This window comes from Cicer arietinum, chromosome 1 (genome assembly GCF_000331145.2).
Source record: "Cicer arietinum cultivar CDC Frontier isolate Library 1 chromosome 1, Cicar.CDCFrontier_v2.0, whole genome shotgun sequence".
Lineage (NCBI taxonomy): Eukaryota > Viridiplantae > Streptophyta > Magnoliopsida > Fabales > Fabaceae > Cicer > Cicer arietinum.
In genome coordinates, this window is record NC_021160.2 from 43,573,644 (window position 1) to 43,585,869 (window position 12,226).

Consider the following 12,226-nt stretch of genomic DNA (forward strand, 5'->3'; position numbering starts at 1 on the left):
AAAAGAAAATGTTAGTGAGAATTGGTTTTAGCTACAATCCTCTTGGTGATATTTGGATAGTAACAAAATAAACAAATAAGAACAATTATCTCCTAATTGTATTTGCTAAGTGTAAAGGTTAAGTTGGAAGACAAAGATTTATATTAAGGATTATCTATTTTAAGGTAACATAAATTATGAGTAAATTAAAGATAATAATCTACTTATTTTTAACACAAACAATATTATCACATAATGAATATTATGTTTACTAATAGAGTAAGTCATATTAAAATAATAAGAAGCATTGCAACAAACATCTGATAATTTACTATCCAAGCCAATGCGTTAAAGACAAAGGAAATATAAATCAATGATTGAGCCTTTGATCACAAAATGTTTTTCGAATGGATGTTAAAATTGTTTTTCTAAATGGTTATATAAGTGATGAAGTCTATATTAAACAACTCCCAGATTTTGAAAGTTTTGAATTTCCAAATCATGTTTTAAACTTAGGAAATCTTTGTATGGTCTAAAACAAGCATCTAGTGTTGAAACAAACTCTCAAATTAAAGTTTTGATGAAAATAAACAAAGGTTAATTAAAGATATTAATTATGATTCTAAAATGTTATGTTAATTTAACTTGTGTTTTTGAGTGAATTAATTCAAATATAGGAATCAAGCAAAACAAAGAAAACAGTTAAAAACTGGACAAACAAAGAAACAAGAACATTCTGGACAAAATGGAGAATGATCTCCAGGTTCAAGACTGATTGTCACAGCATCTTAACCAATCAATCTCCACTATTTCAACGAAGCTTTTGCCTCTGAATTTTATACTAAGATCATCAGTACATGGCAAGGAACAAATAGGTGTCATCCCAATAAAAGAAGGTTCTCGAATCATTAAAATAAAAAGACTCGAAACAGGCCAGTTGAAACAGTTTGGAAACTCTTCAGCCAAACTGTCAAGAAAGTTCAATCAATCTTAATTTGTTCAAAGACATTACAAAGACACCCAGAATGATCAAAACAGAAACTTCAAATTGATCATCAAATCTCCAGAAAGATCAAACTGCCAGAACCAGATTGATAATCAATCTTTGTTTTCTGTAGAATTTTAGCAGTGATCTTCCTACTTCTGCAAAGGTTTATAATCACTCTCCAAACTATTTTGGACATATTCAAGGCTCCATAACGAAATTGTAACATCAATGATTAAGTAAAAAGCTTCAAATATCTTTAAACTAGAAGACAAGAAGAATAAGCAAGGTTGTAACAGACTCGGTCAAAAACATATTCAAAATTATTCAAGGCTGAATTATTTTAATCTTATATATTGGTTTTGGTCAAAACTGACAGAGCACTACCAACAGCTCTTTTGACCATCATTAAATACTTCTAATCACCTATAAAAGGAAGTCCAATATCCAGGACTAAGGCAAAAATTCAAGTGTTGTTAATTCCCACAAATCATTCACATTCACATACTTGAAATTCTCATTTTTCACAAAGAAGAAGCAGTTCTGAATCTTTACATCATATTGTGTTGTTACTACTGAATTCTTTGTCAAGAATCAAATCTAAAACAAGAGTTGAGACATCTCAGATTCTATCAAAATAATCTTATAATTATTGAAATAACTCAAACTATAAGAGTTTAATTATAGTTTTATTAGATTATAATGAATCCTATCAAGATAGATAGGTGTTGTATTTGCTTTCTGCGTAGAAAGAAATAGATTTTGAAACAGACCAAGGTCGATCTATGTGACACCCTAAACCCCAAAATAACATTTAAAATAATATATACTAAATTATTTGAAGAAAACTTGCAGCGGATAAAGAAAATCTGTTAAAGAGAATAAAAACTTAATATATAATTTAAGATATCACGTTTCTCTAAATATACATCTAACAATTCAACTTTGTTCCTCAATTAAAATAGTACAATATCAATGAACTTGATTTAACTATAATTTCTTGATTTAATTCCCAAGACTTACTCGTACTAAGTTTTCATATAAAAAGTCATTTATAATAACATAAGTAAAATACACATTACAACTCTTAATTCCCGGTATCACCTATCAGAGTGGAGTTTCTCCCAAACTTGAACTTCGAGACTCATTAACCTGTAATAACTGCGATTTCGCAAACGCATGACCAAGCCAGTCAAACACAAACAACGAATGAGGTGAGTTTTGAAATCATGTTGATAGTATAATATAAATAAGATGAACACGCAATTAATCATCAATAAACTGTATCATTACACAAATATTCTTCAAGGAAAAACACCACATTATATAGTCAAAATCAAATAAAATCAATACACTTCACTGTAACATCAAATCATCGCATAAATTATTATCACACATAATACATATTAATGATAACAAAACAATCACACAAAAATGCAATGCTATGCATGAGCTTAGACTCTACTTCACAATGTGGTACCATTCTAACTCTGAAGTACTTGGTTATGAGGTTTGATACTATGCCACCATCCCGGTGGACGGACAATTCAATTTGGCCTTGTCCTCATAGATCCCCTCAACTCAACCCGAGACACATATACGTGACAGTCGAGGTAAACGTGTGTTGCGTGGTAGCTCCCGACATTTGGAGTGCTACCTCCAAGTCACCTAGGAATTCCTCACCCGAATACCTCCAAGGTCTAACAATCTTGCCTTAAGGCTCGACAGCAGACCGCCACGATCAGGCTCATTCAGTTGTACTTCCCCGAAATCACTAGGCTTGTCAGGCCCTACCTATATGATGACAAAATAATCTCCACTTCACAAATTCACAATATTTATTTTATCCCCTTGTTGGTATATGATACTCCATTAAAATCGTCATCTCATACACAAATCAAAATCACCATTATTTCATCAACTATGAGGTTAAGTCAATATTCTCATCACGGTTTAGAACATCACTACCATCATCATCACATAAACTCATCACAAATTTATAGTGTCACTATCATCAATCAAACATTATCACAAAGTTATAACGTCACAATTATTAATCGTACATCATCATCATTACATAAAATTATCACAACACATCCATCTTTTGTTATCACATCACATAAACTCATCTAATCACACATATATAAATTTAATTCGACCCTCAATATCACAATAATATCAATATTCACACATTCAAATAAATTAAATCAATCAACACTCTACAAATATTTCTATTCTATATTTAATCTCACAATTTCCATATTTTCACATTAGTTAATTTATCCCTCAAAGGGCTACTGCTATATGTAGCGAGCCCCGAATGAATCGTTGGGAAATACGGTTTTCTCGTTCATCTCACAATATATTACACTCATGAATTCAAACGCTCTCTCACCCCTTACCTTATTTCGACGCTTTCACACACGAATAGGATTTCACGAGCAAACAGCCTTTAATCAGTGACTATTTGTCCATCAATCGATCTAACTCGACAGTTTATGGGTAAACGTTAAAAATAAAATATGAGAAGATACTCTAAAAACTAAATTCGAAATTCGGTCAAGAAAAATTACCATAAATCTGAAAACCAAACAGTGGATAATATAGCCACTTTTCACACGGTCGTTTTGGCGTTGGTTTCACTCAAATCGGACTTACGGTGAAGGAGAACGGTGTAAAATAACGAATTCTACAAACGTAAAAGTCGGGTATTTTAGAGAGAAATTGAGGTTGTTAAAATTCTGGAAAATTATATTTAATGGACTAGTTAAATGAATGAAATAACATACTCAAATTTGAGCGAAAATGGAGAAAATTTTCTGGACAGTTATCGATCACCGATGCCAAACCATAGGTTGTTCTTGTGTTTCCACTTTGGTTTCAAAGTTGCCCGTCCAATTCCCCTTTTTTTGTTGTTGTTTATTTTATTAACAATTAGGATTCACATATGGTTAAAACTCATTCTTCCCTTTATTTATTTTTAAATAAAACCAATAATTAATAAAACTAATGTTTTAACATAATTTAATTACTAAATATTGCTAATATTTCCAAACTAAAATTTTATAAAATAAAATAATAAATTGTTTAAAATATATTAATAATCAAAACCTTCATATTCAAAATAATCACCCTAATGATACTTTTTTTTCTTTCTAATACTCACATTAAAATACTATCATAATTAGAGAATATTCAAAATTATAAAATAAATAAGTATAAAATCAACACTTTATATTAAATACTAAATATATATATAATCACAATATCATAATAAGTATATAAAAATAAAGAAAATCAAACACAATATTACCACTATCTCAAGATAATTATTTATAAAGTAAATAATTAAATAAAATATATTTAGAATTAAATAAATATAATTAAGTACACATTTAATACATAAAAGAATGATATATTAATTGGGTGTGCGTATAAACACGTAAAATCGTATAAATTTTTTTTCTTTAAAATATATATTACACTAAATACTATTATTTTTTAAAAAAATATATCAAATAATAAAATATAATATTTATTATTTATATCGCTCATGTAATCTAGTATATATAAACTAGCACTTCATAAAAATCACCTATATAACGGAAATTAATCACAAAGTTTATTAACATATATTTTATAAAATTTAGGGTGTTACAATCTGTGCTAGGTGCTGTAAAATCAAAAAGGTTCTTTGTTTTAAACACTTAGTGGAAAATTTCACGGTTGTGAGGACTAAACGTAACCCAAGTTGGGTGAACCAGGATATATCGTTGTGTGGTATCTCTTCCCTTATCTATTTACTTTCAGTTTGATTAATTATGAGGTTAAAAACTTAAACAGAATTACTGATTTTAACTAACCAAGAATGTTCCCCGTTTTCTGGTTAAAAACAATAACGTTCTCCGTTTTCTATTTTCACAACCAAGATCAATCTTGAGTTATTTTCTTAAGTTTTTAATATGAATTTTTAAAAGGTGCATTTACAATTCAAACCCCCATTTCTTATAAATCGACATTGTTACTTCATTTAGGGCATGATATGATAGACTTAGTAAATTTTTGCTAAAAAATAATTTTGAAAGAAGACAAGCAGATAATACATTTTTTAGAAAATCCATAAGAGATGACATTCTTATTATTTATATTTATGTTGATGACATTAATTTTTAATATAGTAATGGCACTTTTTGCCAATAATTTTCTTAATTGATGCAACTTGAACTTTAAATGAGTATGATAGGAGAACTTAAGTTCTTTTTAGGGATATAAATTCAGCAAAGTCAAATAGGTATATACAATCATCAAACTAAATATACAAAAGAAATTCTCAAGAAGTTTAAGATGAGTGATTTCAAACCTATAGCTACATCAATACACCCTAATTATTCACTTAAAAAATATGAATCAAGCCAAAAAGTTGACTAGAAAACATATAGAGGAATGGTATGATCTCTACTTTACCTTACCGTTTCCATATCTGACATCATGTTTAGTGTATGTGTATGTGCAATATTTCAAGTTGGCCCTAGAGAATCACGTTTAACTGTTGTTGAGAGAATCTTTAGATACCTAAAATGCACTACCAATATTACCTTGTTCTACAAGAAATCTTCTAAGTACAAACTAAGTGAGTATTATGATTCTGGTTATGTTAGAGATAAACTTGATAGAAAAAGCACAAGTGGAAACTGCACATTTCTAGGTCAGAACTTACTCTCTTGGTCAAGTAAGAGACAAAGTACAACATTCATGTCAACAACATAAGTTAAGTACATTTCAATAGTTGGTTGTAGCTCTCAACTACTTTGGATGAAACATCAACTAGATGACTACAAAATCATATAAATCAACATTCTCATTTATTGTGACAACACTTATGTCATTTTCCTAACCAAAAACCCTATACTTCATTCTAAAGCTAAACACATATAAATCAAACACCACTTCATTAGGAACTTTGTTCAAAAAGGGTACTAAACATTCAGTTTGTAGACATTGAACACCAATTGACTGGCATATTCACCAAATCACTAGTTGAAGATAGGTTTGACTTCATCAAGAAAAACATAAACCTTCATTTCATACCTTACTAATGTTGTGATAACTTCAAAGAAATCTAGCTTTAGATTAGTTCTTATATTTTCTTGTAATATGTTATATTCATGTTATAAAAGAAAAGCCAAATTAAAAAAAGCAACACACAAATTAAAAAAAATAAAATAAAATAAAATAAGAAGCAAGCTTCACTTTCAAGTATTTTTGTCTGATGACAAAAGGGGGAGAAAAATATTTGACAACATGGGGAGAAAATGATACTTAGACATAGCGGGAGCCCTAACTAAGGGGGAGTAAAAGAAATATAAAGAAAAGTTTTTATAAAAAATACAAGTTTTGTCACCATCAAAAAAGGGGAGATTGCTAGAACCAAATATGTTTTATATTTAGAGTTTAGATGTTAACAAAAGTATTATGTGAGAACAATATATTTGACTGGGCAAAGTACGAAACAAGATTCGTATTTTTGAAGTAAATCTAAAATAAGATTTGATTTAAATTTATGATTGAAAAAAAATTTGACCAAGTTAAAAAGAAGATATTGTCAAATATTTTTGAAAAAAAATCTAAAATAGGATTTGATTCAGATTTATGATTGAAGAAAATCTTTGACCAAATTGAAAAAGTGATATGGTCAAATGTTTTTGAAGAAAATCTTTACTATTCTTGCCCTAATTCCTTAGTGACAAAACCTTTAATTAGTGGATTTAATATTGGAATTAAGCTTAATTGTTCAAGAATTCTCGTATTAATCTATTTCCTTTGCCAATCTCTCAATCGGTTTCCCGCGTCTGCATCTATTCCTAGATTACAAAGTCATTAATTTTTCATCTCAAGTATTTATAAAGTCCACTTCCGTATCAAAATAGGAATCATAGAATAGTTTAAAGGTTATCAAGCAAAAAAAATATTAAACACATATGATGAGAAAAATTCAATAAACTCATTCAAATAATTACAAATCAAATCACATATTTAAGAGTTTCATCAAGTTCTAGACATCCCTAACAAAGAGGATTTAGTTACTCATAAAAAATGAAGAAAAAATAGAGATTAAAGAATAATCACAAGAATTATTCATGAACAATCATTGATAAATCTCCTTCAATTGTGTTATCAAGACAATGACATGTGACACATCGTAGAAAAAGGAAACTTTGTATCTAAAGTTTATCAAAAAAGATCCATCATCAACTGCAAAAGAAGAAAAATTGTGGACAACAGATGAAAAAGCAAATGTACTTTTAAATTCTAAAGCTCAATTATTTCTAAAATGTGTTTTGAGTATGATGAATATGATAGAATAGAAGAAAAGAAAATTGCCAAGGAAATATGAGAAGTTTTACAAACTCATCATGAAGGAACCAATCATGTAACAAAAACAAGAATAGATATGCGCGTGAAAAAATTTGACATGTTTGAAATGAATGAGAGTGAAAACATAGATGAAATATTTCCAAGATTCATAGATTTAACCAATGAACTACGATATCTTGGAAAAATATAACAAACTCGTAATAGTGTGAGAAATTTTTTAGGAAGTCTCCTTAAAACATGGAGACCTATGGTTATTGCTATCATTTAGCCTAGAGATCTCACAAAACTGAAATTGGGTAATCTAATTGGGTCCTTAAGAACTAATGAAACAATACTTTAGGAAGATAGATATGTAAAGAAATCAAAATGATTGCTCTGAGAACATCTCAAAGTGAACATGAAAGTTCCTCTTCTTTAAAAGAAGAAATTCCCAAAGAATATGAGGAAGAAATGGAGATGTATTAAGAGGAAGTTGAAACTGAGTTAGCTCTCATCTTATGGAAAATAAAGAGACCGATGAAAATAAGAGATCAAATCAAATAGTCATTCCCAAATAGAAAATATGGTTCCAATTCCGAAGTGGAAAATAGTCAAGTCACTTGCTATGAATTCAACAAGATTGGACATTACAAAATTGAATGTCCTATGATGAAAAGAAAGCCACAAATATTTCCCTTCAAAAAGAAATCCATGAAGGCAACGTGGGATGATTTTGGTGAATCTGAACAAGAAAAAGAAGAAGAAGTCAACATGTGCATGATGATCATCTCAAAAACAGATGAGTAACAATTTCTAATATTTGTCCTTTATGTGAAAACATGGTAAATGAATGTAATAACCTTCTTTATGATTCAAGCCTATTAGTTAAAAAATGTGGCTCATATAAACAACAACTACAATAAGTTAATGAAGAAAATGAGAAGTTACAAAACTTGAATAAACGACCTTATAAAATTATTCAAAAGGCCTTCAAATGAGAAATTTCATCTTCCAGAGATTTAAGAAGAAAACATTTTGTTAAAACAGAAGTTGATTTATTGAAAAGTGACTTAAACAATATCAAAATCAAAAAATGTTTTAAAGTTTCTTTATTCCTAATAATGAAGAAAAGAAGATTAAAAATTACAAACACTCTTTATTATAACAAAAGTGCTCATCTTGAATCATTTTGCTTTAGAATTTTAGAAAGAAAGCTGACAAAGAAAAAAGTGAACATTCTTTCAACAAAGAACAATGTTCTCTTACTAAAAAAAATTAAAAGATGTTCTATTTGTAAAATATAAGGTAATTTAGAATCCAAATGTTTTCATAAGAAGACACCTTATGAAAAAATCACAAAATCCCAAGTCATCATGGGTACCTAAGATGTTACTAACTTCATTTGCAAGAATGTCTCATAACCAAAAAGTGAAAGCCTTGGTATTTGAACAGTGGATGCTCCAAACATATGAATGGATATAGACAATGAATGAAGGGTCAGTTACATTTGGAAACAATGACAAAGCTCAAATAATGGAGACTCAGTTACATTTGCAATTTTCAGTATTTTCTCTCATTTGAGAAAAAAAAAATGAAGGGTCAGTTACATTTGGAAACAATGGCAAAGCTCAAATAAAAGATAAAAGTATCATAGGTAAAAAGAACTCTGCAAAAATAGAATATGTTCAATATGTGGAAGGTTTGAAGCATAACTTAGTTGTTTTTAAATATAATTTATGTGAAGTAAAACAACCTTCATTTGGACAAACTCTTTCCTCTGAGTCAAGAAAAAACAACTTGTATGTTTTATACTTAGATGAGTTATCAATTGAATCTTATTTTTTAACTATTGAAAAGCAAATGAATTTGGCACAAAAGAGTTGGTCATGCAATTATGGAAACCATTTCAAGGTTATCAAAACATGACTTAGTTAGAGGTCATCCAAAGATTAATTTTGACAAAGATAATTTGTGAAGCTTGTATTAGAGGTAAACAAGTGAAGGGCAGCTTTCACTCTATAAACACAATTTCAACTAAACGACCTCTTGAACTACTTCACATTTATTTATTTGGACCTGTCAAAATTGCAAGTCTTGGATGAAAGAAATATGGCTTTGTCATAATAGATGACTATTCAAGGTTCACATAAGTTTTATCTTAAAACAAAAGGATTATTCTTTTGAATCTTTCAAAAACTTTTGTAAGAAGGTTCAAAATGAGAAAGATACAAACATTGTATCAATTAGAAGTGGTCATGGAGGAGAATTTAAAAGTTCCTTCTTCAGAATAATTTTTGAGCACAGTCGCATCTCTCATAATTTTTCTTGTCCAAGGACACCACAAAAAAATGCAGTAATTGAAAGAAAAAATAGAACTCTTCCAAAATGGCATGTACAATTTTAAATGAATCAAATATTGAAAAGTATTTGTAGGTTGAAGTTGTCAACACCAAAAAAATTTAAAACCCCAATTGAAGGACCTATATTATATGATGACTTTGTTAGAACCAAGTTGGTTTGAGGAACAATGACCCGTAATTGTTTTGATGATAACACAAATTATTTTGTGCGAACAATTTAATGCGCTAATGAATTTATTTAAGCGTGCAAATCATTGTCATGAACTTTAGAGTCTTTATGTTGCATCATCTGATGAAAATATAAGATAAACAAAAAAAACAAGACAATGCTCTGAAATATATGTTAAGTTGTAACTGACTTTGATAAATGTGCGTCAAATGTACCTCTATTGAATATGTTAATACAAGCTCATTCTGATGATTATGTGTCTAATAACCTTAGCCACAAATTGACTATCTGATAGAGTCAACATTTTGATAAAGTCGACATTCAAACTTCATTTGCTCATCATAATAGAATGATCCTCTGACTAAAGAGCGCGTGACATCCTTTTTCATTTCTATCAAGATAAATTAAATCAATTATGAAGATGGATTCAGACAAGTTTTTAATTTTAATTCAAGATCTCTAAATATTTTATACGAGTTATTATTTTACATATTAATTTCATGCACACACAACATTTAGATGCTCCACTTTTAGATGCCCAAACTGAATTAGTTTTAGTCAGAACCAAATGATACATTTCAAAGCTTCCCTGAGCTCATTTTCAACCTTCTCCCACATTTCAAGATCTTTAAAGATTTTCTCTGGCCTCTACTCAAGTATTTAACACAAGCAAGGGTAAATAAATAACCGAGCCATTAAATAGATTATAGCTATTGCTATTGGCAATATGTATATCTGTATGATATACCAAAAAAGAAGAAAATAACAAGAGCAGAAGCTACCAAGCTTAGACAATGGTCAATATTCCCTAAACTATTCAATACTTCCAAGTGATGGACATTGAGAACAATAAAGAGTAAAAGCATACTATTGAAAGTTTCACTTCATGTGAAACCAAATATTTGATAGACATAATCCATGAAGTTCAAGGCTTTTATGACTTCATCTATTATCTGTAAAATGAATTGAAACAATAATTTCAGCTTTAGCTCAGAACATATTTTAAAGATTTATATCACATAAATTTACGTTTAACACACCTGGGACTCCCTACAGAAAATATGTGCATCGTCCTGTCAAACACACAAAATAAAGGTCATAAATAATATAGAACTTCTAATATTATAGAAAATAGAAATTAACGAAGGCGATAATCAAGTCACTAGCTTGCAATGCTCCTCGTGTTGTAATTGTACCACACCTTTAGAAAAATTGATAATTAATCCATGTCATTTTACTTATGTATCAGTGAACATTCATCGAGGAACTCCATAATTCACAATAAAAGCCAAAATGGCAATGTAACCAAGATCAAACAAAGAAAACAAATCCCATTCCACAATCCCACCAAAACTTATATAGTGTTGTTCATATATATAGCACAAGAGAAAGGTTTACCTGCTGAAATCTCCTAGTATGTGTTAATCCATGCAGGGAAGCAATAGCCTCATTCCGATGCAAAACGCCAAAATCAGCGAAGTGAAGAGAAAGTAAAGCAATAAAAATATTGTGAGATAACATTTCAGGTGAAAATATCCATTGATATATCTTCAAATTATACACTCACTTACAAAATGGAAACTAAATATGTTAGGAACCCCATAATTGAATTGAAAAGAATGAACAATTATATTGAAAGATTGATAAAGCATAAAAGAGAATAGGAGAGAAATCTCTCCTCTGAGAGTTTTCTCTTCACAATAGAGTCAGTACGCTATTCACAAATGATTATAATATTCAATGATACCCCTCTCTATCATTGTACTCTCCTATAAATACAAATACTTCCCAGACTAAACAAACAACTAACAAACGAACTACCTTCCTAACTAATTCTCCCTATTCAACTTGGGACATAGATGGTCGAGTTCTATATGCCAAAATGAAATTATGTGGAAAAAGTACAGTGTATAAATAAAGCAAAAAGAAAGACGAAGCCATATAAAATCACACTATACAGGTATTGTTCAATGTAGACATTTAAAATCAAATTAATTGTCAATACATTGACCAAAAAGCTCAAACAGGTGCATTATCCCGATTTCAACAACAAACTATGAACTAGCTTAGCCACCCCAGGTACAAACAAATACAAAATATACCATTTGAAGAAATATGTTTATGCCAATGAAAATTACCTCTGTACGATCGAACCCTATGCTTAAACATCAAGCAGTGCCCTGGGCAATTCATTGGTTTCAAACCAAACTCCTGTTTGTCAATCTAAAACATACAAATATATATATAATTTGGTTAGATAACTTGATTGCGTTTAAAATAAAAACCTATTTTGAAGGTTTTGTACCGCTAAGACCATATGCAAACAACAACAAAATACCTCTAAGACAAACATATCCTCTTTATGATGTTTTGCATGAC

General features: G+C 29.5%; 1 long non-coding RNA gene across 1 annotated transcript; it reads right to left on the reverse strand.

Annotated features, from left to right (window-relative positions):
• Positions 1-10,690: 10,690 nt before the first annotated feature.
• On the reverse strand, positions 10,691-11,332 carry LOC101500793 (uncharacterized). The gene is made up of 3 exons (XR_189367.4): positions 11,246-11,332; positions 10,888-10,920; positions 10,691-10,800 (listed from the first exon to the last, which is right to left on the reverse strand). It is a non-coding gene; the product is annotated as an uncharacterized lncRNA (long non-coding RNA).
• Positions 11,333-12,226: the final 894 nt, after the last annotated feature.